The sequence below is a fragment of the Peromyscus maniculatus genome, chromosome 10 (genome assembly GCF_049852395.1).
Source record: "Peromyscus maniculatus bairdii isolate BWxNUB_F1_BW_parent chromosome 10, HU_Pman_BW_mat_3.1, whole genome shotgun sequence".
NCBI classification, from domain to species: domain Eukaryota; kingdom Metazoa; phylum Chordata; class Mammalia; order Rodentia; family Cricetidae; genus Peromyscus; species Peromyscus maniculatus.
Genome location: NC_134861.1, coordinates 83,982,688 through 84,007,874, shown reverse-complemented (window position 1 = coordinate 84,007,874; position 25,187 = coordinate 83,982,688). Strand labels below are relative to the sequence as shown.

The window sequence follows — 25,187 nt, the reverse complement described above, 5'->3', positions numbered from 1 at the left end:
AAGTGTAACAAAGGGTTCAACTCACGTTTTACTACTTGAAAGAGCCTAGATTCTCACTCCCAGTTTAGCAAGCCATCTTCCTCCCAGTTTTCATTCAATAATTTGTAGTCTCTCAGTCAGTAATATTCACTGCCATTGTGCAAAGTTTTGATGGGAGAGGGTGGTAGACATGGATTAGAATAGCCTCCATTCTTTTGTTCTCTCTGTCTCTCTGTCTCTGTCTCTCTGTCTGTCTCTGTCTGTGTCTCTGTGTCTCTGTCTGTGTCTCTGTGTCTCTGTCTCTGTCTCTGTCTCTGTCTCTGTCTCTCTCTCTCTCTCTCTCTCTCTCTCTTCAGTTATGATGAGCAGGGTCTTGGGGATCAGGCCATGTAGTCTAAACTGGCCTTGAATTCAAGATCCTCCTGCCTTCATGTGGGGATGTGTGACCATACTCAGCACCTTAAAATGCTTTGAAGGAAAACTTTGAGTTTGGTGTGTAGAACATGAGCCCTTTATAATTATTACCTTCATTTAACCCTACCTATTAGGACTCTACAGAGTCCACATTCAAAAGTTAAGATCAAAATAGAAATATTATTTCCAAAAGAAGGAACAAGGACAAGGTGTTTCAATTGTGTCTCAAAAAATAAGTACCATTTGGACATGTCAAACTGTGGGTGTAGTTGATTTTTTTACTCTTTGGGGGCCCACCACCCAGCTCCCAAATAAATACACAGAGACTTATCTTACTTATGAATGCCTGGCCTTAGCTTGGCTTGTTTCTAGCCAGCTTCTCTAACTTAAATTATTCTGTTTCTCTTTAACTATATTTTGCCTCTGGACTTTTTAACCTTTCTTTATGCTAAATATCTTTCTTTCCTTCTTACTCTGTGGCTGGCTGTGTGACTGTGTGTCTGTGTGGCTGGCCCCTGGCATCCTCTGCTCCTTCTCCTTTTCTCACTCCTCCTCTTCTTTCAAGCCTAGATTTCTCCTCTTATTTATTCTCTCTGCCTGACAGCCCTGCCTATCCTTCTCCTGCCTAGCTATTGGCTGCTCAACACTTTATTAGACCAATCAAGTGTTTTAGGCAGGCAAAGTAACACAACTTTACAGAGTTAAACAAATGCAACATAAAAGAACACAACACATCTTTGCATCATTAAACAAATATTTCACAGCATAAACAAATGTAACACATCTTAAATATTCCACAAGTGGGTAATGTAATTTAGGCAAAGGCTAGGCTCTGAGAACATATGGAGCAAGGGAACACTGAGATTTATGTGGAAAAGTTTCTTCACTCAGCATGGCAAAAGCAGCAATGTATAAGACAACAGAAAGTCGCAGTATTTGAAGACTTGTTAGTACCAGGACACTGTGTAGTGTAATGCATGTACAACTGTGCTCACATCAGCAAATAAAGGAGCTTTTGCAGTTCCTTGTTGTAAAGCCTCAGTGTATCCCATGATAAGCTCAGCAGCACAGCCAGCATGAATCTAGAGGAACTAAACTGACCTGGTAGAGGGAAATGTCTAAGCAGGTAGTCTCGTGCCTCCTTCCTTAAAGTCTGTGCATGGAATGTAGCGGAACCACAAAACTCTGTGTTCTTGCTTGAGCAAATGTGGAGGTTCTGAGTCAGGATAAAACTTCTAAGATGCAAAGCACAGTCAGGACTTTGCCAGAGGGGACAGTGCACTCCTCTAACAGGCCACTGGAGGTTGGGTTTAGCTTAAAGTGGTAGAACTAATCCTCATTGCCTGGAAGAGAGAACCTTTCTTCTTTGACCTCAAGATACAAGAAAACACCATAGCTGGAAGCAGGGAAGTGAGAAGAATACATTTAACACAAGGTTTGGATTGATTTAAACAAAACGAGATCATAGTGTTCTGGACACCCAGCGGCAAGGTTTTGTCTCTTCAGCCCCTCCCATTGTGATGTCCTATTGGTCATAGAACAGAAGCGAGTTCTTGTAGTAGATGTAGTATATTACATGTAGTATATACCCATGTAACTGTGCTGTGGGGACTGATGCCCTGGTGGTCTTGTTTACTAGAATGGGGATCACAAAAATTTGTTAAACTTTCTAGCACATATTTTTCTTAAAATAGAAGTAATATTTATTACTTTGGGAAAAACTCAAAAGGCGATTTTAAAAATTATCACTAAATATTAATTGTTGGCTACTTGTTTCCCGAGCTATGCCAAACCGCTTATAGTCATTACTCCCATTTCATACTAATAAAAGCCCTAAAATGGATTCTTTTTAAACCTTATTTTACCTTATTTCTTACAGATAAAAAAAAACTGTAGCTTATAGTAATGATTCTCAAAATTTTAAGGCAGTTTTAATGTAAAATTTCCCAGTATTTCTGTGGTGAGTGGACAGCCTTTGTCTCTTATAAGCTCAAAAGTAACACAGACACCACCCTTCATTGATCACACTTTGAGTAACAAGGTCTTTCAGAAGTTGGTAATTGCCCAAAGCCATACAGTTTCTTACTTTGTTCTGCAAATCTGCTTGAGCCCCAATCCTTTGTGATGGTCCATCATGCCTAGCTAATTTTACATGGAATAAATGAAGTTAGTTCACATGGGTAGAATGAGGGAAGGAGGGATGGCCTTAGTATGGGAGCTACTTAAGGGTTTATGAGCATGTGGAGAACTAAGCCTTGAGAGAGTGTTAAGTATCTGAGGCAAGCTGGTGTCTACACATTCTAATCTGGGTTTTGATTTTAAAGACTATGGAACTCTTCTTAACAAGATGTATTTGACCTTATTTGCTATGCATCTATAATGGCTTTGCCAGATACCATTGTATCTGGCATAATGGAATACCATTAATAAATAATAAAAAAAATAACCAGTGGACTTATTTCCTGATTAACTCTTCTTTTTGTTGGACTAAGTAATTCTCTATACTTTGCACATTCATGTGATGTAACCTGGTAATTTCAGGTCATCCTAGTGCTGGCCATCATTTTAGTTCTGCTTAGCTTCTATTTCAGGAGCTCATTTTATTATTTAGCCACTGCCTTAGAAATCATGGCATGCTGCAATTATGTGAAAGATATAAATGAGTCAAATGCCACAGGGGGCAGGTATACTATCACATTATAGTGAACAGTAGAGGGATGGAAACCCGGTAGCTGATGGGGACAAGGTATTCAGAATACCAGAGAAGCATCAGAACTAACAGCCTTTCTTCACTCAAAACCATTGACTGAGTATCAGTCTGTCTTCACTCAAAACCATCAATTGACTCTGAAATATCTGTTTCTAGGTTTTCTGAAATACTCAAAAATTTTGAGAATTTAGCTCAATCTGCTCAAAAGAGGAGGAGTGGGTTTGTAGTATTGATTTCTAAATTGATAGAATCATAAAAAGTCTGAATTCATTGATTAGATGTCTGCCAAGAGGAAATATTTCCTTCAGAATAAAGGCCATAACCTTTTCTCTTCCTACAAATTTTAATGTTTATATTGAGTCTATAACTAAAATCAATCTACAGTCTGTCACAATGCTCTGGAACTCAGGATTGGTGATGACAGATGACCACTTAAAGCCAGGGACTCCAGTGGTTACTTTCTTGGTAACTCTCAGCCATGTGAAATTTCACAGTCTGCAGAATGTAGTTTCCAAATAGTTGATCACTTGGGGAAGAGCTGTAGAACTTTCAAGGGTGAAGCCTCAAGTGATTGCACAATTAATCACATTCATTTTTACATTTGTCTCATGAGAACCATCAACAATTTTAGATAGGCACTGATACAGAGGAATGTGTGTGTATGTGCATGCACGTGTGTATGTACATGTATAAACATGTATGTATACTCATATATATATAGTCTATATATACATATATCGGTATGTCATTTATTTATATGTATATGAATATAATCTTGAAGGTGTTCAGAAAGCTGACTAAGTTCACAAGTCGACCATGATGCTGAAAGAAGAATTGAAGACATATTATCAGTCCTGGTGTTCTTACCATGACACCTAAAGTCACTTAAAGAAAGCTATGCTTTTGACAAGTGTCCTAATGTAGAAACAAGAAAATGGAGATATGGGAAAAGAATATAATTAATAGTACCATTCACGACCAGTTTTGCTATTTGTATGTATTTAGTTACAACTGACTTATTTGAAATGCATTTCTGAAACCCTAGAATGAGAAGGAAATTGAAATTTTCCATCTACAGCATAATACATTCACTGGATTATCTGCAGATTGAAATGACTAGTGTCTACTTTCATGCCTCAGTTTGAAGATCATGGCTGAGTCACTCGGGTAAGGAGTGCTAAGTGGGCATGGTGAGTCCTAAAGTCAAGGCTCACTGAGGAGAAGGAACCTTTTCTAAACTTTTAGTATACAAAATTCTAGGAAAAGAACCAAGTGGGGAATATCAGTAAGTAGAACCAAGTGACTGTATAGGTGGGCATAAGTGTATAAGTAGATAAAGGCAAGTCCATCTGATTAACATATGCCAGGCAACTCACAGCAACCACAGAGATGTCTAGAACAATTGCATCTGTGTTTTGCACCCTTGTCCAGCTTTATCAGTCCAACCTTTGTGCGTGCATGTGTCTGGTTTTTTATCTTTGTCATTTTTACCAAGTCTCTGGAGTTTTAAAAATCAGCTAAGTTTGGACCCACTTGTTACACAAACCATGGTGATTTTTTTATGTGTTGCATCTGTTAGGTCAAGATTTCATTAATTCCATCCATAGGTTGAGCTGAGATATGTGGGTTTGCAGACTGACAGAGTTTTCAAAGATTTGGTGAGTTTTTAACCAGATTTTTTTTTACTTTAGCAAATAATTATGGTCTTATTTGAGGGGCAAACAGTATTGGCACATTAAATTCTGACTTTAAAACTCTTGTTTTTTTTTTAATTCCGGAAATCTAGCAAAGTGCCAGGCAGTGACATCATCTCTGTACATACTTGATAATGAATAAGCAAGTAGACAAAGATGTCTTAGTTTTGCTAATCATAAATGTATTTTTGAGAAGTTATCAGAAATTAGTAAGTGCTGTGGAACAATCCTCTTCTACATTATAAATATGTATTACTTTCATTGGCTGGTTGGCCAATAGCTGGGCAGGAAGAGATTGAGCATGAGAGCTAGGCTAGGAGAATTCTGGGAAGCCAGAGAGTCAGAGAGTCACTGGCAAAGACAGAGAAGCAAGATTAGAATGCCGTACTGAGGAAAGGTACCAAGCCATGTGACTAAACATAGATAGGAATTATGGGTTAATTTAAGTGTAAGAGCTAGTTAGCAATAAGCCAGAACTATCAGCCAAGCATTTATAATTAATATAAGCCTCTGTGTGGTAATTTGGGAAACAGCTGGGTATTTGGGAACAGGTGGTTGGGATAGGAAGCATCCTATTACAAGTAAGTATACAGCTGCTAAGCCAGTGAGTTATCTCCTTAAACTCATCAGTCACTCGTTCAACAAGAGCTCATTGAGCATTTACCAGGTTTTGCAGGATATAATGAGCAAACCCCCCCCCCCAAGTGCTAAGAAGTAGGCAGTGAGTAAGTACACCCCTCTCAGATATTATCAAGGCACTCTGGAAGAACTCTGCCAGGTTCTTCCAGGGAAAGCTTTCCAGAGCCGAGGATACTTCACACACTGTTTTGTTATCTGAGCACTTAGTGCATCAATTAATACTGATGCTGGGTGTTCTTGAGTCATTCAAGCCATCAGGACTGCTTATTTACAGGAACACAGGGGAAGAAAACAAATAATGACATTAATATTTGCTAAATGCTAAAGTAGTGTCAGGAATTTGGAAATGACCTAGCTTTCCCTCTCCCACGTCATCCTCACACATTGTCTCAGTGCAGTGCAGTAACTGTCCTGCAGCACCACAGCTAACCACTGCAGTGCTAGCATTTAAAATCAGGCCACCAAGTTCTAGTCCATCTGTATTCGAGTAACTGGAGGAAGTTCAACATAGCTCTTTCCGTGTGTGTGTGTGTGTGTGTGTGTGTGTGTGTGTGTGTGTGTGTGTTACGAATATGTGCATACACAGAAGTATCAGCTAGTGTAGGAGCAGAGCACATAAAGGCAGATAATGGTATATAGTTAGCAGTTCAGGAATTTATACTGTCCCTAAAAGGGAGCCATCAAAGACTCAAGGAGGTAATGGCATGGTTGGATAAGTATTCTAGAAAGGTTGCTTCCTACAAAAAATATAGTGGACTGGGGGGAAAGGAAACATAGCCTGCCTCAAAAGATACTAAAAACCAGTTTTTCAAACTGTACTAACAAAGCAGGAGCCTGGGCAGAAAGGAGAACAGATGTTTACAAGTAATGTAACTTAGAGACCCCAAAGATGTCAAGTGAAGGGCTGGAAGACATCTCAGATACTTCTGTGTTGGTGAGTTGGTAGTTTAAGGTGCCATTGACAAAAATAAGAAACACCAGAGGAGAATAAAGGTTATCACATGACTGTTTTGAACATGCTGCTTCCAACTTAAAACTATCAAATAGATAAGTGAATACTGTAAACTTGATGTATGGTCTGCATCATTTCTATCCTCTTTTAAGAGTTCAGTCATATAACCCCAGGCAAAGGCACAGTGTTAATTCCATGCTGACTATTTCCACTGCTCTCTGTTGACTTTACCTTCCCCCAGGAAGAGCATCCTTCCCTAGTGCTCTCTTAGCACACTTCCTTTATCACCAACAAGTTCCATGCAAGTGGGTTCTTATTCAGTCACTTTCAAATGCACAGCTCACAACATTGCTATTGTCTTATAATCAATGCTCAGCCGATGTGTTGGGCTAACAAATACTTTAGAAAGTCATGACCAGAAAGATGGATATGAATTCTTCAGTGTATAGTGACTTTGAACGAGAGTGACATTTGTTACAGATCAACATAATAAAGGCATAGAGGCCACCGGGGTCTGAATCTTAGGTCCACAGTCATAGCTTTAGTAGAATTTAGCTTTAGGACAGCTAAAACTATTCCATCTTAGCTATAAAGACCAGGAAAATAGTTACATCTAGTTACACTCTATCTAGTTACACTCTAAAATCTTTAAACTCAATAATTAATGCTTCTCAAAGACATTCTAAAGAAATTGATGTAACCTACTACATCAATTTGATCTACAATGATGACCTGCCTTGCAATAGTGACATCAAGCTTTTAGGGGTAGCCAACCAATACAGACTGGATTTAAGGCCCACTCCATGAAATGGGACCCATTTCCAACACTGCTTTGGTAGCCTAGAACCTGAGACCAGATAGGCCAGGGACCTAGGGGAAAACCAAATATGACTATACTGCTAAAGGAATATAGCCATAAAATGGCTTCTAACAGCATTCTCCTATACTTGTAGATCAGTGTCTTGCTCAGCCCATCATCAGAGAAGCTTCCTTCTGCAGTAGATGGAAACAAAGACAGAGCCCCTGGGTCTGCTGGACATTATGCAGAGAGAGTGATACCTTGGAATGCTCAGCCCTAAATGTGGTGTTGCCATCAAATTTCTCCCCTTAGGGCTCAGGGAACCCTGTAGAAGAAGAATCAGAAAGAAGGTAAGAGCCAGAGTGGATGAAGGATATCAAGGAAACAAGGTTTTCTAACCAAAAGACATATGAACTCAAAGAGACTGAGGCAGCATGCACAGGGACTGTACAGATGTAGATGGAATCCTAAACGGTCTTATTAAATAAGAAACGCAGAGTCAAATAAAGTTAAAAGCCCAGAGACCGAGCAGTAGCCAAGAGCTAAAACCACCTTATCTTACCACTAGCTGCTGTCTTTCCCCTGAGAGAGAGACCTTCTTCCTGTGTCCTTTTTATTGCCTTTCTGTTCTGCCTTCTCATTGGCTATAAACCCAACCACATGACTTCCTCATTACTGCCTGTCTATACAGACCTCCAGGTCTCTATGGTTGGTACGGAGATTAAAGGTGTGTGTCACCATGCTGGCTGTGTCCTTGAACACACAGAGATTCTGCCTGCCATGTAATCTGATTAAGGGCCTGTGCTACCACTACCAGACTTCTGCTTAATGGCTTGCTCTTAGCTCTGATCCCCAGGCAACTTTATTAACATACAAATAAAATCACATTTCAGCACAAATAAAATATCATCATACACAGGTCCACACCATATGAGGTCCCACCCAGCACTGAGAGAAGTGGACACATCTCTAATCCAGAATCTATCTCCAACTGATAACCACTTGCAATTGAAAAATTAGCTCCCTCCAATTAGAGTCTTACCCAGGTTACAACCTACTCTTAAGGGCAGCCTTCATGTCTAGCAATAGATGGCCAACACAAGACAAACTCAATGGCATTCTTGGATATTCTTTGTCTCAATCTTTTGTCAGGATTTTTGTTTTGTTTTGTTTTGTTTTGTTTTGTTTTGTTTTGTTTTGTTTTGTTTTGTTTTGTAACTACAGCTTCTTTGGCTTCCAGTTTTGTTTTTAAGGGGTGTATGAACATGTATGTCTCTGCATCTATATGTGTTTCTTGTGCTTTTTCTTTGGCTCTTTTTCTTCTGTTCGGTTACTTTGTCCTAGTTCCCAGTTTGTTTGATGCCTGTTTGTTTTCTTTTTTTTTTTTTTTTTTTTGGTTTTTCGAGACAGGGTTTCTCTGTGTAGCTTTGCGCCTTTCCTGGAGCTCACTTGGTAGCCCAGGCTGGCCTCGAACTCACAGAGATCCGCCTGGCTCTGCCTCCCGAGTGCTGGGATTAAAGGCGTGCGCCACCACCGCCCGGCCGCCTGTTTGTTTTCTAAGGAGGGACAGAAAGGGTGTGGATTCGGGGAGGTGGGGAGGACCTGAGAGGAGTTGGGGGAGAGAAAACCCATAATCAGAATAGATTGCATGAAACAAATCTACTATTAAAAAAGCTAGAAAAGAAACTCATACAAGATTTTTTTAATCTTTTTTTTTTTTCAAAAGAAAGAAATTAAGGTAATGAAGAAACAAAGTTAGCTTGAACAATTTGGACTAAGATGGAGAGCCACAGAACTTGCCCTCTAAACTCTTCAGAGGGATGTAGCCCATGGCTAGCATTGCAGATAGGGGGAGTAGAGCAACCACAAACTTCTAAGGCCTGTCTGTTTGGGAAAAGAAAAACAAAGTCCCATTTTCCTAGGTCCAGCAAACAAGTCTATTAGACTGGACAATGAATGAACATTGTGTTCCGATGGCCATTGTGCACCCTCACACTCGGAGGTTAGTTCTAGTTATGAATGAACATTGTATTTCAATGACCATCATGCACCTGCACACTTGGAGGTTAGTTCTGGTTATGAATGAACATTGTATTTCAATGGCCATTGTGCACCTGCACACTTAGAGATTAGTTCTGGTTTTGAATGAACATCGTATTTCCATGATCATTGTGCACCCGCACACTTAGAGGTTAGTTCTGGTTATGAACTTGCCACCTCTGGACCATTTGTGTTATTAATGTATCTGCTATCTTATTTTAAAAATGGAGTGATATTTTACACGGACCCCTGCTGAGGTTAGGTTTCCCCCTCAAGGAAAGAGTATCTTTAGAATACTTTAATGCCATCAGTAGTCTACTATGACCAACAATGTTGCTTTATAAAATATATGGTTACTATCCAACCATGAGTGTATCGACTGACACAGAATAGGGCATTACGTATTTGAGGGGGAGTAGTTAATTGGCTTAAAGAAAAAAATCACTTACACAAAATTAAATATATGAGTGCTAGGAGTGTAGAAGATTGGCAAAGTCCTCTTTGGCCTATTTTGCTAATGGATGCACTCTTTATAATGCTTTAGGTATGATTATACTCCATGAAAGTGTCTATTCACTAAGCATGACACAGAACTCTGGAGAGACTCAGTGTGCCATCCACCAGCTGCCTGAATGTCCTTTTGTTATAGGCAGAACACAGGGCCTGGTGGGGAGAAGCATTTTAAGGGCTGGTCTCTGGCAGCTTTTGTTTGGCAGCTTGGAAATGGCATCTGAGGCAGACAAGCCAGATAGGCCGACAGGAGCAACAGCAAGGAGCTCCCTCTAGGGCGCCATCCCTTCTGCAGCCTCTCCTACCAGCACCCTTTGTCCTACAAATGTTACACTCCACGTGCACCAGCCTTGGCTCTCAGGATCCGAGCCCAGGCAGCGGCCACCATTATAGCTCAACCCAGAACCTGAGCCCTGTGGCGCTGCAAACCTACTGACCTTTTAGACCTTCTGGAGACTGGGGACTTGCAGTTTCTTTTCTCTGGCTCCATTACAGACCTCTGTCCTTCTTCAGCGTCTGCTCTCCATCCTCTCTTGTCCTATTTTCCTTTCTGCCCTTCTGTTTCAGTCTTCTCTTGCCCCAGATGCTCATGAACTGCTCAGCTGCTTCTTCAGCTGTTTTGCAGCTGGCCACTCTGCTGCTTTTTCAGTCCTGCAGCTTGACTGCCTCGGGCCTGCTGCCACTGCCATTGTATCCCCTCTGCTGGCACCACGGCCACAACTTCCTGTTATTTCTTTCTTTGGATCACAAGCTTGGCCATAACTACTAAAAGTAAGGGAAAACACTGGAGAGAAACTTTGGCTGGGCTGATATTGGAACATCATAGGAGGAGATACAGGAGAGTGTCCACCAGCAACTGACTGGTGAGCCTGAACCGTTTGCTTGTGTAATTCAAGTATTTGAACTAATCACAGCCACTGATTTTCACCAAGGATAATCTTGCCATTTAGAACTGATAATAGCAGGTCCTCTTCTAGACCACCAGAGGGAAGTCCCTCTCAGCCCAAGAGGAAATGGTTGTTAGAATCCTCTAAATTTCACTGAGGTTTGTAATAGCAAAAAGTCTAGTAGAAACTGTTTTAAACATCCCTGACTGGATCTGCACCTTTGGAGCCAGGGTAATTAGCTACAATTCCTTACACAGTCATCTCAAAGCATCATGGAGTATTCAAGTCACTCAATACTAGCATAAGCATTGTGAAGATGGCTGTAATCTCTTTGTTCAAGGCAGACAAAGCAGCAAACTTGAGACTCAAATCACCCCATCCACAACAGTTTTTCCTTATTGCAGGAAAATGACCATCAGAAGAAAATCAACATGGCTACCAAATTAACAACTAAAAATACACAAAATGGCAGTCTTTAACAAAGGATCTAATGATGCTGTCTATATGAAGCATGCATAGATACACACACATAATATATATACATACAGAGAGAGAGAGAGAGAGAATTCTGCTAAATATCTATGAACTGCAACGCAAATACAAAAGTTTTTTTTTTCCTTCCTGGAAAGATGTAATGACAGCAGAGGGGTCAAGTACTGGTCACCCAAGCCCTACTTTCAGAATAAATTTCAAATATTGGCTTAAACCAGGAATGGTTTTGTTACTTTGAAATGTGTCATGGCTGAAAGCAAATGAGTGTGCATCTGTGAATCAAAGAAAAAGGATGCACTTCACTGTGGTGGCCACAAGAGCAAAGACCTAACACCCTTGACTGAGAGTAGGGGCAGGGTCCATGTGGCTGCAGAACTTTCTGATTTGCATGAGAGCCATGAAGGGTAAAGCAGAAAGGATGCTGTAAAACTACTCACTGCCTCTTCAACATTAGCTGTAAGCAAGATTGATAAGTAGTCCCAAATCTCTTCCCAACAGAAAACTTCATCTTTTTCAGTGCACAGAGTAATGACTCTCCCTCCCCTGGTGCCCCCAATTCTAAAGAGCATGCAATCACACAGACTAAAGACATTAAATGCTCTAGCTAGAAGATATTTTGTTTTGTAACTCTGTAAAGACTCTTAGGTCACTTTAGATGTTTCAGTACTCCTGCATGTTGCTTTCAGCTTGGTTTATCAAAAAGAGGTCAGCAAGCAAAAACAAATGGTTGAATGCTGTAAGAAAAAAATCAGATGTGGAGATGGTAATCCCAACCCTTTCCATCTGTGTGAAGTAAGTGTTACCTTTATATGGTTTCACTTTGGCAGGTTGAATTTTGATTTCACCCGTAAGATGGGGTCTAATCTGTATTTCTAGAGGCAGGAAGAAAAACCCTATAAATGGACAGAGGAGATTAGGGTGAGCAAGGATGAGGGCTGGGAAGCCTGGGAATGAAAACCCATGTGAGCATGGGAGGGAGTGACATTACCTCCAAGAATGAGTAATGTAGAGTCTTGACAAGTAGTGTTAGCTCAGAACAGTGTACAAGACCATCGTCCAAACAAATGCAAGGGGATGTGAAGAGGACGTGGATAGAAAAATAAATACGGAGACAAAGATTGACATCTGTGAGTTCAGCAGGGCTACCAAACTATTAGCTTATATAATAAGGGCCAAAAGGTTTGAGAAAAGGGCTCTGGGGGTAGAGAGGACAATGGACAACAGATTCATGGGCAACAAAATTGGCACTGGCAGAGCCACATAATTCATTCAGGTATCAGTCATCCAGGGTTACTGAGTCAAGTTAAAGCATCATCTTTTGAATTTAGGCCATAGTCTGGACTAATGTTTCCATGATCCTTTTAGTCATATAGGAAGCCTGAAGATGTAGAGAGAGGCAGGGTACTTAGTTATTTCTTACTTTGTCTCCATTTGTATTCAAAGTATTGCAATATGGATATAACATTGCTCCCTTATTCCCAGCCTTGTGTTTGGGTTATTCTCTTTAGTTATCAGGTTGTACATCAGGTACCATATTTCAGTATAGGATGGCAGAATGGAAGTAAATCATGTTCTAACAGCTGTGATTTTCTGTTACAATGACCATCTGCAAGAGATCTCAGTCTTTTGACTATTGGTCGATATTTATACAATTGTCTTCATTAGCCCCATTTCCTTCTTAGGTTTGTATGCTCTGTTGACTTTGTTCTCAATGTTTGGTTTAATTCTTCTGCTTTAAAGTGAGACTACTTAACTGTGAGCACATTTGCTGATGACAATGGATAATGTTTTCATGACCACAGATTGTCCAGAAAAAGGGCCTAAACTATGCAGCCATTCTCTTCCAAAAATCATACTGCCAAAATGCTCAGGGCAATCTTGGCAGGCTGAAAAGCCTTTTTTTTTTCTTTTGGCAATTTCTGAGTGATAATACTTCTGTCCTTGTGTACATATGGGTCTGGTGAACTGCCATTGGGACAGCACTAATCACCAAGGCCATGTTGTCCCATCCACTCTAGATGAGTTTATACAAGTCCTGACAAGGACATGGAATGAAAACAAGGCACACGCCTTGGTTGTATGGCTTACACTGTGATAATTCTTCATACTCGTCATTTGTATGAAGTCTGTTGGAAAATGGATGAAACTGACTTTCTCGTGTTGAAAATGAAAATGGGTCAAGTTGAAATTTGGTTTCATAATCATCAATCACTGCATTCAGAGACAAGTTGATTATGTGTCAAGGAAAAAACAGTGACCAGAGAGGTCCAGGAGACTTTCCATGGAGGTATACCATTGCCTCTGTCTCTCTGTCACAAGATGAGGGAGAAGTGATTTGGAGACTTCAAATCTCAGCCTGAAATTTGAAATAATGTTGTCATAAGGATAGAAATCTCACCAGGAAGAAAATAATTGTAGGCAGATTTTTCTTTGGGCTGCTAGCTCATAAAAAAAATGACATGGAGACTTTTTATTAATTATGAAAGCTTGGCCTTAGCTTAGGCTTGTTCCTAACTAGTTCTTATAACTTAAATTAACCTATATCTTTATTTATTTATTTATTTTCATTTTACATACCAACCACAGTTCCCCCCTCCCTTCCCAACTCCCCTTCCCACTCCTCTCTCCCCCACCCCACCCCCTATCCAATCCTCATAGGGGGTAAGGCTTCCCTTGGGGAGTCAACATAGGTTGGCATACCAAGTTGGGGTAGGATCAAGCCCCTCACCCCTGCATCAAGGCTGAACAAGGCATCACACCATAGGGGAATGGGCTCTACAAAGCCAGTTCATGTACCCAGGGTAAGTCCTGGTCCCACTGCATGGGGCCTCACAAACAGATCAAGCCACACAACTGTCACCCTCATTCAGAGGGCTAGTTCGGTCCCATGCAGGCTCCCCAGCTGTCAGTCCAGAGTCCCTGAGCTCCCACTAGCCCTGGTTAGCTGTCTCTGTTTACCTATATCTTTTAATCTGTGTTCTTTTATATGGCTTGGTTACCTTTATCCTGTATTGCCCCTCCTGCTTCCTCAGCATCTGGCTGGCAACTCTGCCTTTCTTCTTCCCAGAGTCCTCAGTCCCTAGAAGTTCTACCTAACTTCTTCCTGCCTAAATATTTGCCATTCAGCTCTTTAATAAACCGATAAGAAGGCACCTTGACAAAGACACATCTTCACATAGTATATATCAAAACCCAGCTGTGAGTGCCAGGCTAGCTGCTAAGCAGATTTTCTAGCATTGATACAATGATTTCTCCATGGGCATAGATTTTCTATCCAAACTGTGCATAGATTTACTTGGAGGAGAGGCAGTGGTGGACAGGGACCACACCTCATTGGGCTGTTTACTTGTGCATAGCTTTTGCTTTCTATTTAAACCTTACCCTTATATTAGAACCTTATATTAGAAGATGGACATAAGGAAAGATGTCATTGGATTTCTTTGCTCCTCTTGCCCATGTGGCCACATTGAGTAAATCTCCCTTTTCTGATTTTCTTATTTTAAAAAAATGAGGCATCAACTTTGTATCTCTATTGTGCTTAATTGTGAATTATAGAACTTACTATCAATGAAATATATGTATCCTTTTAATTTTGATTCTAATCTAATTTGACACTTGTTCTGAGCATTCATTCTATTTTTCATCTATAAAATACTGCTTTGAAAGAAGAAGTAATTGTATGGAAATTAATTTAAGAAAAATATATTAAGATACAGCATCTGAAATGTTTAAAACTATTCTAGAACTTTCTGGTTCCCTTTTATTATCTTTTGAAATAACATAAAATATGGAAGAAACAAAATGCATGATTTCCTGTGTTTGAAATTTGGTATATGTATAGAATTTTTTTGCATGTGTGTGGGTGGCTCCATGGTATTTGTGTCTACATGTATGTGTGTGCACTTATTCATGAATGTGTGTGTGTGGAAGTGAGAGGTGACATTGGGTATCTTCTGCTGTGTTCTACCTTGTTTTTATTGTATACATTTTATTTATTTATTTATTTATTTAGTGTGTAGGGGTGTGGGGGTACACACATGCACAAGCCATGATGCACATGTGAAGATCATAGGACATCTGTGAGAGCCAGTTCTCTCCTTCCTTCATGTGGGTTCTAGGGATCGATCTCAGATCATCAGTCTTTATGGCAAGCTCCTTCACCTGCTGAGCTCCACCTCCTTGGATCACCATCTTGTTTTCAACTGGCTTGATCTTGTGCAGGCAACCACAGTGGATGTGTGCATCAGTCATGTCATATCTAGAAGGAAGCCTTTCAACAGTTCTCCTCTCCATTTGCTAGCTCTTATGTTCCTTCTTCCTGATTATGTGAGATGTTCCCTGAGTCTTAGATAGAGGGAAGTCACTATAGATAATCCATCCACTTCTGAAAACTCATCACACTTGTTCTGAACGCTTTGACCAGTTGTGAGTCTAAATAGCCACATCCCCGCTGCAAAAAGAAACTCCTCTACTTAAATCAGATATGCATAGCTTATTAAAAACTGAGTAACTAAGAAACAACTATAGATTTCAACACAATCACATTTCACACACACAAAAAAAAATGAGTTGGGTTTAAAAAACAGTGTAGCAGTTAAAAAGATATCATAGACTTCAAATGTAGTTCAGTGATAGAGTGCTTAGTTAGCATGCATAAGGCCCTGGGCTCAGTTCTCAGAACTTCAGATAAATGAATAAATCGATAAGGTTGTACTGTGATGAAAAAATAGACTCAAGAATCACACTGAGTGTGGGAACCTATGCCATCAGTTCGGCCCTCTTCCCTGAAACCAAGATTTATATCTACTTGGCATTTAATAGTTGAAAACATGTCTTCATTTAAGCATCTCTAGAAATGCCCACAAAGACACAGTCATAGGTATGCCTTCTAGATGAGTCCAAATCCACAAGTGGACAGTAATTAGCCTTCGTAATAAAAGATAAAGGAGACTCTGTCCCCAGCGAGCTCTGTCCTTAATGTTGTAACAGGCAGCAGAAACATTTCACTCAGTAGGGAAATGGCCAATAGGAGTTACACACAAGACCTGGTCCCTGGGGCCCAACTGTCAAGACATCTGAAAGTCAACAAAACAGATGCTCCGTTTTAGCTTGTTTGTTCTGGCCATTGTTTGTTTGTTTGTTTGTTTGTTTGAGAGAAAAAGGAAGATTCAGATGTATTTTTTCCTCTAAATGTTAAATTTTGTAATACAAATTACCCTCTTGATGAGAGATTTCCCCATATCAAACATAATTTCACAGGGTGAGGACTGTGACATCTGCCAAGGCTGAAGAGAGAAAATGTTCTCATGTGTTCCCAAGTCATTCTCCCAAGCATGTACTTAAAATCACCAACTGTAAATGCAACAGAACTATCATCATGGTGCCAACAGAGACAAGGTGAAGAGGGGTAGTTATGTAAATAATTCAGTGTGGAATCATTATTGTACTTACAGTACTCAAACTAAAAGTGGCAGAAGATAAATAGGTATTGCAGTAACTAAATATATTTAATTGTGTGTTCTCTCCCATCTGTCATTCAGAAATATATCGGCGTGTCACATTAAGTAGCCCCACTTGTCACAAAGATAGATAACAATGATATCATAGGGCAATTACCATGGTAACTAAATTTCCCTTTGTCTTTGGATTTTATACATGTGGATCAGCCATTTGTAGAACAAGACTTTTACTTAAATAAAGATGGAGAGTTCAGTTATCATACCAACCTCTTTTGAAAATATATTTACTAGTGAAATATGTTCCTTTTTTAATCTTTTTTTAGTCAGCTTGAACATAAACAAACCTGGTTATAATCTGTAATTATTTAGCATTGGACAATTTCACCATTTCACTATCAGCTGTAAACACTATGTTTGAGTAGTTTATTTCTATACAATAATCTATTTTATATGCACATGTAAACTTACATTCATATTTATCTAAGTAATGGGCCTTGCAAAGAAATATTTTGACATCTAAAATAAAACATGAATTAATCTAATACATACTAAAATAAAACATATATAATATATATAGATCTATAGATCTATATATAGAGAGAAATATTTTACTGGGATAAATATATACATATATATAAGTACTTGCAAACAGTTGATTGATATTCCAATAATGTATGATTTTATACCTGTTCCTTGAAATTTTATGAGAATGAATGATGTGAGTTTTCAAGTGAAAGCATTTTTCTTTACAACAATTCTTGTGATGAGAATATTTAGGTAAAAAATTAGTTCTGATTAATATGATGGGGAAGTAGCATAAAATTAATTAGAAGTAATTAATAATCTCTCATCTTAATCTAGAATGTTGCCAAATTTACCACCTAGAGACATAAACTGAAAGAATTTACTTCTGCAAATATTTACTACATGGTCTTTCATTTGTCATCTATAGTGACAGATGTTAAGTCAGCTTCATCTATTATAACACAGTAAATATAAGCGCAGATTTCTACAACATTATTTATCTACATTATAAGTTTATCTCTTAAACTACAACTATAGCCCATTAATTTGCCCTGTGTCTGACCAATGAACATTTTCAGGGGTCCCTTCTCATCATCCTATGTCTACTACATTGTCTACCACCCTATGTCTATCATCAAACATGCACTTAAAAATCCTCAGTTAGGGCTGGGAAGTTGGCACAGTCAATTACTTAAATTCCAGCCCCAGATCTCACGCAAAAGAACCTAGGCATAGGGCTGGAGAGATGGCTCAGTGGCTAAGAGCACTGGCTGCTCTTCCAAAGAACTAGGGTCTGATTCCCAGCAACTACATGGTGACTCATAAACACCACTATAGTCTCAGGGGATCGGACACCCTCTGCTGGCCTCTGCCAGCACTGCATCCACATGGTACACAGACATCTATGCAGGCAAAACGTCCACACACATCCAAGTAAAATGGAAAAACAAGTGTCCTGTGTTTGTAAGCCCTGAACTGGGCAGACAGACAGGCAGACCCCAGGGGATACTGGGCCAACAGTCTAGGCTACATGAAGCCCTTCAAGCCCTGTCTTAACAAATAGGTATCTATGCCTAAGGAATGACAGGATGGACACACACACACACACACACACACACACACACACACACACACACTTTAACATGTTTGTTTTCAATTTTAAAAAAATATTTATTTATTTTATTTCATGTATTTGAGAGTTTTGCCAGTATGTATGTATGTATGTATGTATGTATGTATGTACCATATGTATGCCTGGTGCCCACAAAGGTCAGGAGAGGGCATTAGATTTTCCTAGAACTCGAGTTAGAAATGATTATACACCACCATGGGGTGCTGGGAATCAAAACCAGGTCCTCTGCAAGAGCAACAAATGCTCTTAACCACTGATCCATCTCTCTAGCCCAAAGCTTATTAAAAAGATAGAACAAATATGAGTTGTTACTGTGACAACATTCTTTCAATACAACAGTTTTGTAGCGCATCCTTGAATATAATTAATAGTAAAATCCTCTGGCCTCAGAAACACAAGTGAGATAAATGCCTCTTGAAGCTTGAAAAATGTCTGCTTTATTGTAAGATGACAGTTCTAATATACTTGCTGACACTTTAATCGTTCCTTTGGGCACAGAACATGTTGAACATTTTAAAATACTTGAGCTTCCTAGCCCATAGACAAATAAAAACGATTACATTTCCCAGGGAGACCTTTTACTTCAGAAGTTTTATGAACTTCCCTCTCTTTCTCCTCAGAGCCAAGAGCATTGAAATGGCTCGTGTTTTATAATTTGTAACATGGGAGAAATCACTGAATAAAGACATTTAGTGTGATTATTTATTCATTCAGCAAATATATATTAAGATGTCAATATTGATTCATGTTGAAAATCACTACAAAGACCTTTTTCTCTGGAAGCTCAAAAATTATAAGGAAAAGAACTGCACCATTAGTGAGTTCAGAATTGGAGATCTGAGATGATGTGGCTGTTGTGAGAACTCTGTTGTCAGGGAAAGCAGGGAGGTCATCAATGCAAGTGATGGCTGACCCTGGGAACTGATAAGACATCAATAACTGTGGAGAAAACAAACAAGCAAACACCTCTTTCAAAGATGAAGCTGGGTCCCCAAAGGCCTGATGTGGCAAGGGATGAACTTAAACAAGTTCTTAAACAAGACTTAACCAGGAACAAACTGAAGGCCATTTGATGATATTAGATTGCAAATACAACTGTTCTGTTACGTAAAAGGCAAAGCATGAACAGAAATGGGCAAGTCTATTTTTAGAGATAGAAATAATGGAACGGCTATAAGTGCTGCCATTACAGCCACAGCCCCGTGCTCACAGCTGGGAGCTGTTGCACCATCAACAGAAACATCAGGCACACACCTGCACGAGGCAGACAGTCCACACATACCAAACTCCCGGGAGAAGTCCAGGGATTACAAGACCACAAGACAAGACAGTAGCTCCAATCCCATTCATTTTCAATAAAAAGCCAGTGTCTTGTGAGAAAGATGATTACACAGAGAAAGATAAGAAAGGAGTGGGGTGAAAGCAGAGAGAGAGAGAGAGAGAGAGAGAGAGAGAGAGAGAATTTTCTTTGGGCTGCCAAACCACCTCCCAAATAAAGACACAGAGACTTATTATTAACTATGAATGTCTAGCCTTAGCTTAGGCTTGTCACACTAGATCTTTTACTTAATTTAACCTGTTTCTATTTATCTACATTTTGCCTTTGGGCTTTTTGCCTTTCTTTCATTCTGTATGTCCTACTTTTCTGCCTCCATGTCTGTCTGTCTGGCCCCTGGTATCTCCCTGGCATCTCTTTTTTTTCTTCCCTTGAGCCTAAATCCCTCCTTCTAGTTACTCTTCCTGCCCAGAAGTCCCACCAATGCCTCCCCACTCAGTATTGGCCATTCATCTTTTTATTAGACCAAACAGGTACCTTAGACAGGCAAGGTAAAACAGCAACACATCTTTACATAATTAAACAAATGCAACATATCCTTACATAGTTAAACAAATATTATGCAACATAAACAAATGCAACACATCTTTACATGCTAAACAAATGCAACATTTCTTTGGACAGTTAACCAAATATTCCATGAAAGGTGGGGGGGGCTTGCTTTTCTGTTTTTCCATTTTCTTAAAACATTTCAGAATGCCTTTTTATATCTATACTCATTAAATGCACCTAACAATGTTCTTGTCTCTTTTTTTATTGTGAGTGCCTACTGCTTATAAGCATTTTTTAAAACCCTAAGGTAAGAAGTGAAAAAAAAAAAAACATAAAATATCCTTCCAGGCATGATTTACCTTCACAAAGAACAGAGAGGTCTAATGTTCGAATGGCATGTAGAGACAAAGCAAGGAAAGGGATAATAGGGGACAGAGACACAAGTGACGAATTCCTTACTGAAACTGGGTTGCTACTGAAGCACCCAGGCTTTTAGGAGAAGGTATTTGTTTAATAATGTTCCATCAAAGATATAGTTTATAACCCAAATTTCTCATATTCTCTTTAGCATTTTTTTCAGATTTCCTTTTTTCATGGAGACTACTTTCATCAGCTATTTAGAGGTATGTGGAAAAGAAACTATTGGGATATATTAAATTATATATGGGAGTTGATTTTTTTTCTGGCCATGGTGTCTTTCCTTTGCCAGTCAGCAGAGGGCTCTGTCTATCTTAGGTAATCATCTACCCAAGCCAATGCCTTCACCTTCCTCTTGGTGGCTGTACTTGGGAAAACCACTGTGGGGAGGGGTCCATCTGCAAGAGCCCCTCAACTGCAGACATCATTTCTGACCACAGCTCATTGTTTTAAAGTTCCTCACACATGACTAAGCTAGCTGGAAGAGGAGTGGAAATTGAAATATGCTCTGAAGTGAGAACCAAAATTATTTGGTAAACAGTTCTTATGAGTACCAAGGTTTACACTTTGGCTCCCACCAAGAAAAGAAGTAGAGGAGATGATAAAAAAAAAAAAAAAAAAAAAAAAAGCAACAGTTGAGTTCTTAACAACTTAGCATTAGGGGCTGGAGGGATGGCTCGGTGGATAAGAGCACTGGCTGTTCTTCCAGAGGACTTGGGTTCAATTCCCAGCACCCACATGGCAGCTCACAACTGTCTGTAACTCCACTTCCAGGGGACCTGACACCTATACTCCAATGCACATAAAATAAAGTTAAATAAAATTTTAAAAAAAACTTAGCATTAACTGTTTTGGTCTTCAAATACTTTTTAACAGGAATCCGTGCATGTCATTAAAAGAACAAGACAGGCCGGGCGTTGGTGGCGCACGCCTTTAATCCCAGCACTCGGGAGGCAGAGGCAGGCGGATCTCTGTGAGTTCGAGGCCAGCCTGGGCTACCAAGTGAGTCCCAGGAAAGGCGCAAAGCTACACAGAGAAACCCTGTCTCGAAAAACCAAAAAAAAAAAAAGAACAAGACAGCATTATTTTATCAATCAATAGTCCACATCACAATGATAGAGATATAAATATCTTTATATTTGTTTATGTGCTATTCAAAATTATTTTTATGTTAAACACTTTGGCTTCACTAAAATATAAGCAAAGTTAAACATAAAAAGAGACAAGAAAATTCATAGTATAGCCAAATCTTCATCTTTTCCTGAATACTCCATTTTTCTTTCTTCATCATCCTAACATGTCAATTTAGATCACAGAGAGCCAATCAAATAGAATACACCATGAGGCATCAATTCAAAGGTAGCCAGTGGGCAAGGAACATCATAAAGACTCACTTTCAATGAAAACTATCTGTTCTTAGTTGAAAAAAATTAAAGAAATATATTTTTCTCTATATCCAGTGAGCAGGAAAAATTTATAATTAAAATTTTACAGATGAACCCAGGAGAAACATTAAGCATCATAAATGCAATTAATTCATTATAATATTGAAAACAACAACTAAAAAGAAATTGACATGCTATTTTATATTTCAATAGAAGTTGATGTTAGCCACTAAATGCTGCTTAATGAGAAAACACTTTAATAGACATAGTAAAATACAGATTTATAGGTTTGTCTTTTAATTACCCACTGAAATATGAACAGCAACAGAAGACATACAAAGTCCCACTAGTCTGTCTTAGTTCTTTATTAGTTGCTAAATAAGTAAATGTACCAGTCAGAATAGGTTAATAAGCTATCTATGAGGTCAACCTTTGAGGGCAGCTTTGGGGATTTTCACTGACCAAAAAGCATGTTCTGAGAGATGACTTTGAATACTGCAGTAATTGTGATGTAGCTCTTGAGACAATTTGTATTATGAAATACAAAAGCATAATTTCTTAACTGATAGCAAATAATAATCCTTTTGGACATTTTAAGAATATACAAATGCATCTTTCTGATGATCCCTTAATTTGATGTAACTTTTTCCTTGACATTATTTTCCCCATGACCTGGAAGATGAGGCTCAGTACTAGGAGCTTGCTTTATTTATTGCTTAATATCCTGGGTTTGATCCCCATCATACACATACACACACACACACACACACACACACACACACACACACACACACACACACAAAGCCACAATAAAATCTATAAAGCCATCTCCCTGGACTTAATTCATATACCAGAAATTGTTCCCAAACATGGCAGTAGTTAATGATCTCACAGACAAATAGAAGCATAGATGTTTATTGTTATGGAACAATCCGTCGGGATGCATTACTTTCTATGTTCTACTGCATGGTTTACAATGACTGTTCTTGCTATCAGATTAAATGTCTGGATTCTTTTTAAAAGGTGATTTTTCCAATGGTCATTCAGCACATTCTATTGCTTTTTATATAAACACCATGAGAAATGAAATGAGTCTGTAGATGTTTAAGAAAGGCAATCAGGCTCCACCATCAAATTCCAGGCATTTTTGTGCAAAATACTCAAAAGCAAGCATTACTTAATTAATTCTGTCACATTTGGGCCCCTAATAGTCTTTTCTGCCCTTTGGTCTAGGGTCTTCTACTGGTTAGTCTCATTCCTAAGTAAAGGACCGTTATTCACAACAGTCATTCTGGGTATAAACATGGAGGCCCAGAGCCAGAAAATAACCACGCCACTGAGGAGTTCACTGAGCTTTCACTCCTGTGTTGGGCATCTCCTTGAGACCTCAATTCAACTGTAAAAAATTACACAGACTATACCTTTGTCCTGTAGTACCCTCTAATGAATAAGTGTGTCAGAACAAAGTCCAAAAATGGAGTCCTACAAAGGGAATTTTGAGTGCTTATGAGAACACTCCAAGAAAACAAGACATGAGTCTTGTGACTCCAGTTTCTTCAAAATCATGGAATTGTTCTTGGAATGTACTTTTGTGCCCCTGTAAGCTGTAGCACATAGGAGTGAGTTTACTTCAGACTATTCATTACATCTGGTTATTGTTATCTGTTTCTATGCCTCTGAGGAAAAACAAGATTTTTCCAAGTGCAAGGTCCTTGTGATTATATATAGTTTGAACTCATGAGAACTTGACTCATGTGACTTTTCTTAAACCTCAGATTATAAGCCGTCTATTGCTCTGAATCAAGTTGGCTATTGTGTGAGACTTTAGTCTCCCTTATTTTTAGGCTCCACTCTCCCAGGTTCTACCACCTTTAGAGTGGTAAACAGAAATGAAAATAAGTGTTGCTGGAGGGCTTCTCTCCAGGTTCCCCAAGCCCCGCAGTCCCACAATCCACATATAAAATAATCACTCAGACGCTTATATCACTTATAAACTGTATGGCCGTGGCAGGCTTCTTGCTAACTGTTCTTTTATCTTAAATTAACCCATTTTTATAAATCTATACCTTGCCACGTGGCTGGTGGCTTACCGGCGTCTTCACATGCTGCTTGTCCTGGCGGTGGTTGCAGTCTCTCTCCTCAGCCTTCTGCTTCCCAGAATTCTCCTCTCTCCTTGTCCCACCTACTTCCTGCCTGGCAACCTACTTCCTGCCTGGTCACTGGCCATCAGTGTTTTATTTATATAGAGAGCAATAGCCACAGCAATAAGAAACGAGATTAGTTACTCTGAGTAAGGCCCAGTGGCCAAACTGAATTTCTACCCAACCTTAGCCTTATTTGAGGAAGCGATGGCAGGTGGCCAGAAGTTCCTCTTCATTGGACTAAAGTCCGTTTGATCAATAAATAAATGTGGCTGCCAATGTGGCAACCACACAGCCATAACTTCATAACTATTTTATCTGCATGCTAAATGACACACCCTCCACTTTCAAGACACTTGAAAGTTTAAAGCAATGACTGGGGATACCATAAAAAAGGCAAAGGAAAGCAACACCCTAATTCACAGAAAGCTTAGAAGCATTCCTTAAAACAATTCATGGTATTTCCTCCCCATTACTGTCTTATCCTACCCCCATCCCCTCGTTTATTTTTATTCTGTATCAATCTCTGGCCCCAAAGGTGAAAAAGTTCCTCTCTTACTTCCCCAACTCTTGGCCAACACCAAAAGTCTCCTTCAAGGCTCAAGATGGATGATAGATGTACATATAACAGATAAATTAGTTACACCACTGATAGCTAAGATTAAGAAGTTCCCTTTCAACATAATTTTCCAAATCATTAGCCAAAACTGTTGAAGACAAAGCCAATAAAGTCAGTCACAAGACTGGCTTCAGTCTCTGTTAAGTTTCTTTCATTATTTGTATTTATATGTGTATGTGAGGTATGTGTAAAGAGAGATAAATGAGGAAGGGAGGTTTTAGCTTCATTGTGGGACTGTATTTTTCACTGTTGTTTAAAGCTGAATGGATTTCCCTACTTTCAGTCTCCATAATTTTGAACAGACTCTCTATCTCTATCTAAGCTCAGAAGTTACTTAAGAAGAAAAATACCCAACTGGCTTCAGTGTCTGAATATTAAGGCAAAATATATAATATAGATATTATCATGATTATCATTAGTACTTGAAATAATTTCACCTATATATTATTAATAAAAGTTGTGAATGCTCTTATTAATATGCAAAAATACCTTTGGTGGCTTTTGTTGAGAAAAATATTCACTTTTGCCTTTTGTGCATATTTACCTTGAATCAAGAGCACCACTC

At 39.2% G+C, this 25,187-nt stretch overlaps 1 protein-coding gene across 2 annotated transcripts in view; it reads right to left on the bottom strand.

Moving 5' to 3' along the window:
• Positions 1–24,093, bottom strand: part of Npffr2 (neuropeptide FF receptor 2) — an 86,767-nt gene extending 62,674 nt beyond the window's left edge. Inside the window, exon 1 of one of the 2 annotated variants that reach the window (XM_076546593.1) lies at positions 23,929–24,093. The gene's annotated coding sequence lies outside the window, so the exon portion shown is untranslated. The remainder of the gene's footprint in view (positions 1–23,928) is intronic. The other variant, XM_076546594.1, reaches the window with a different exon arrangement.
• Positions 24,094–25,187: the final 1,094 nt, after the last annotated feature.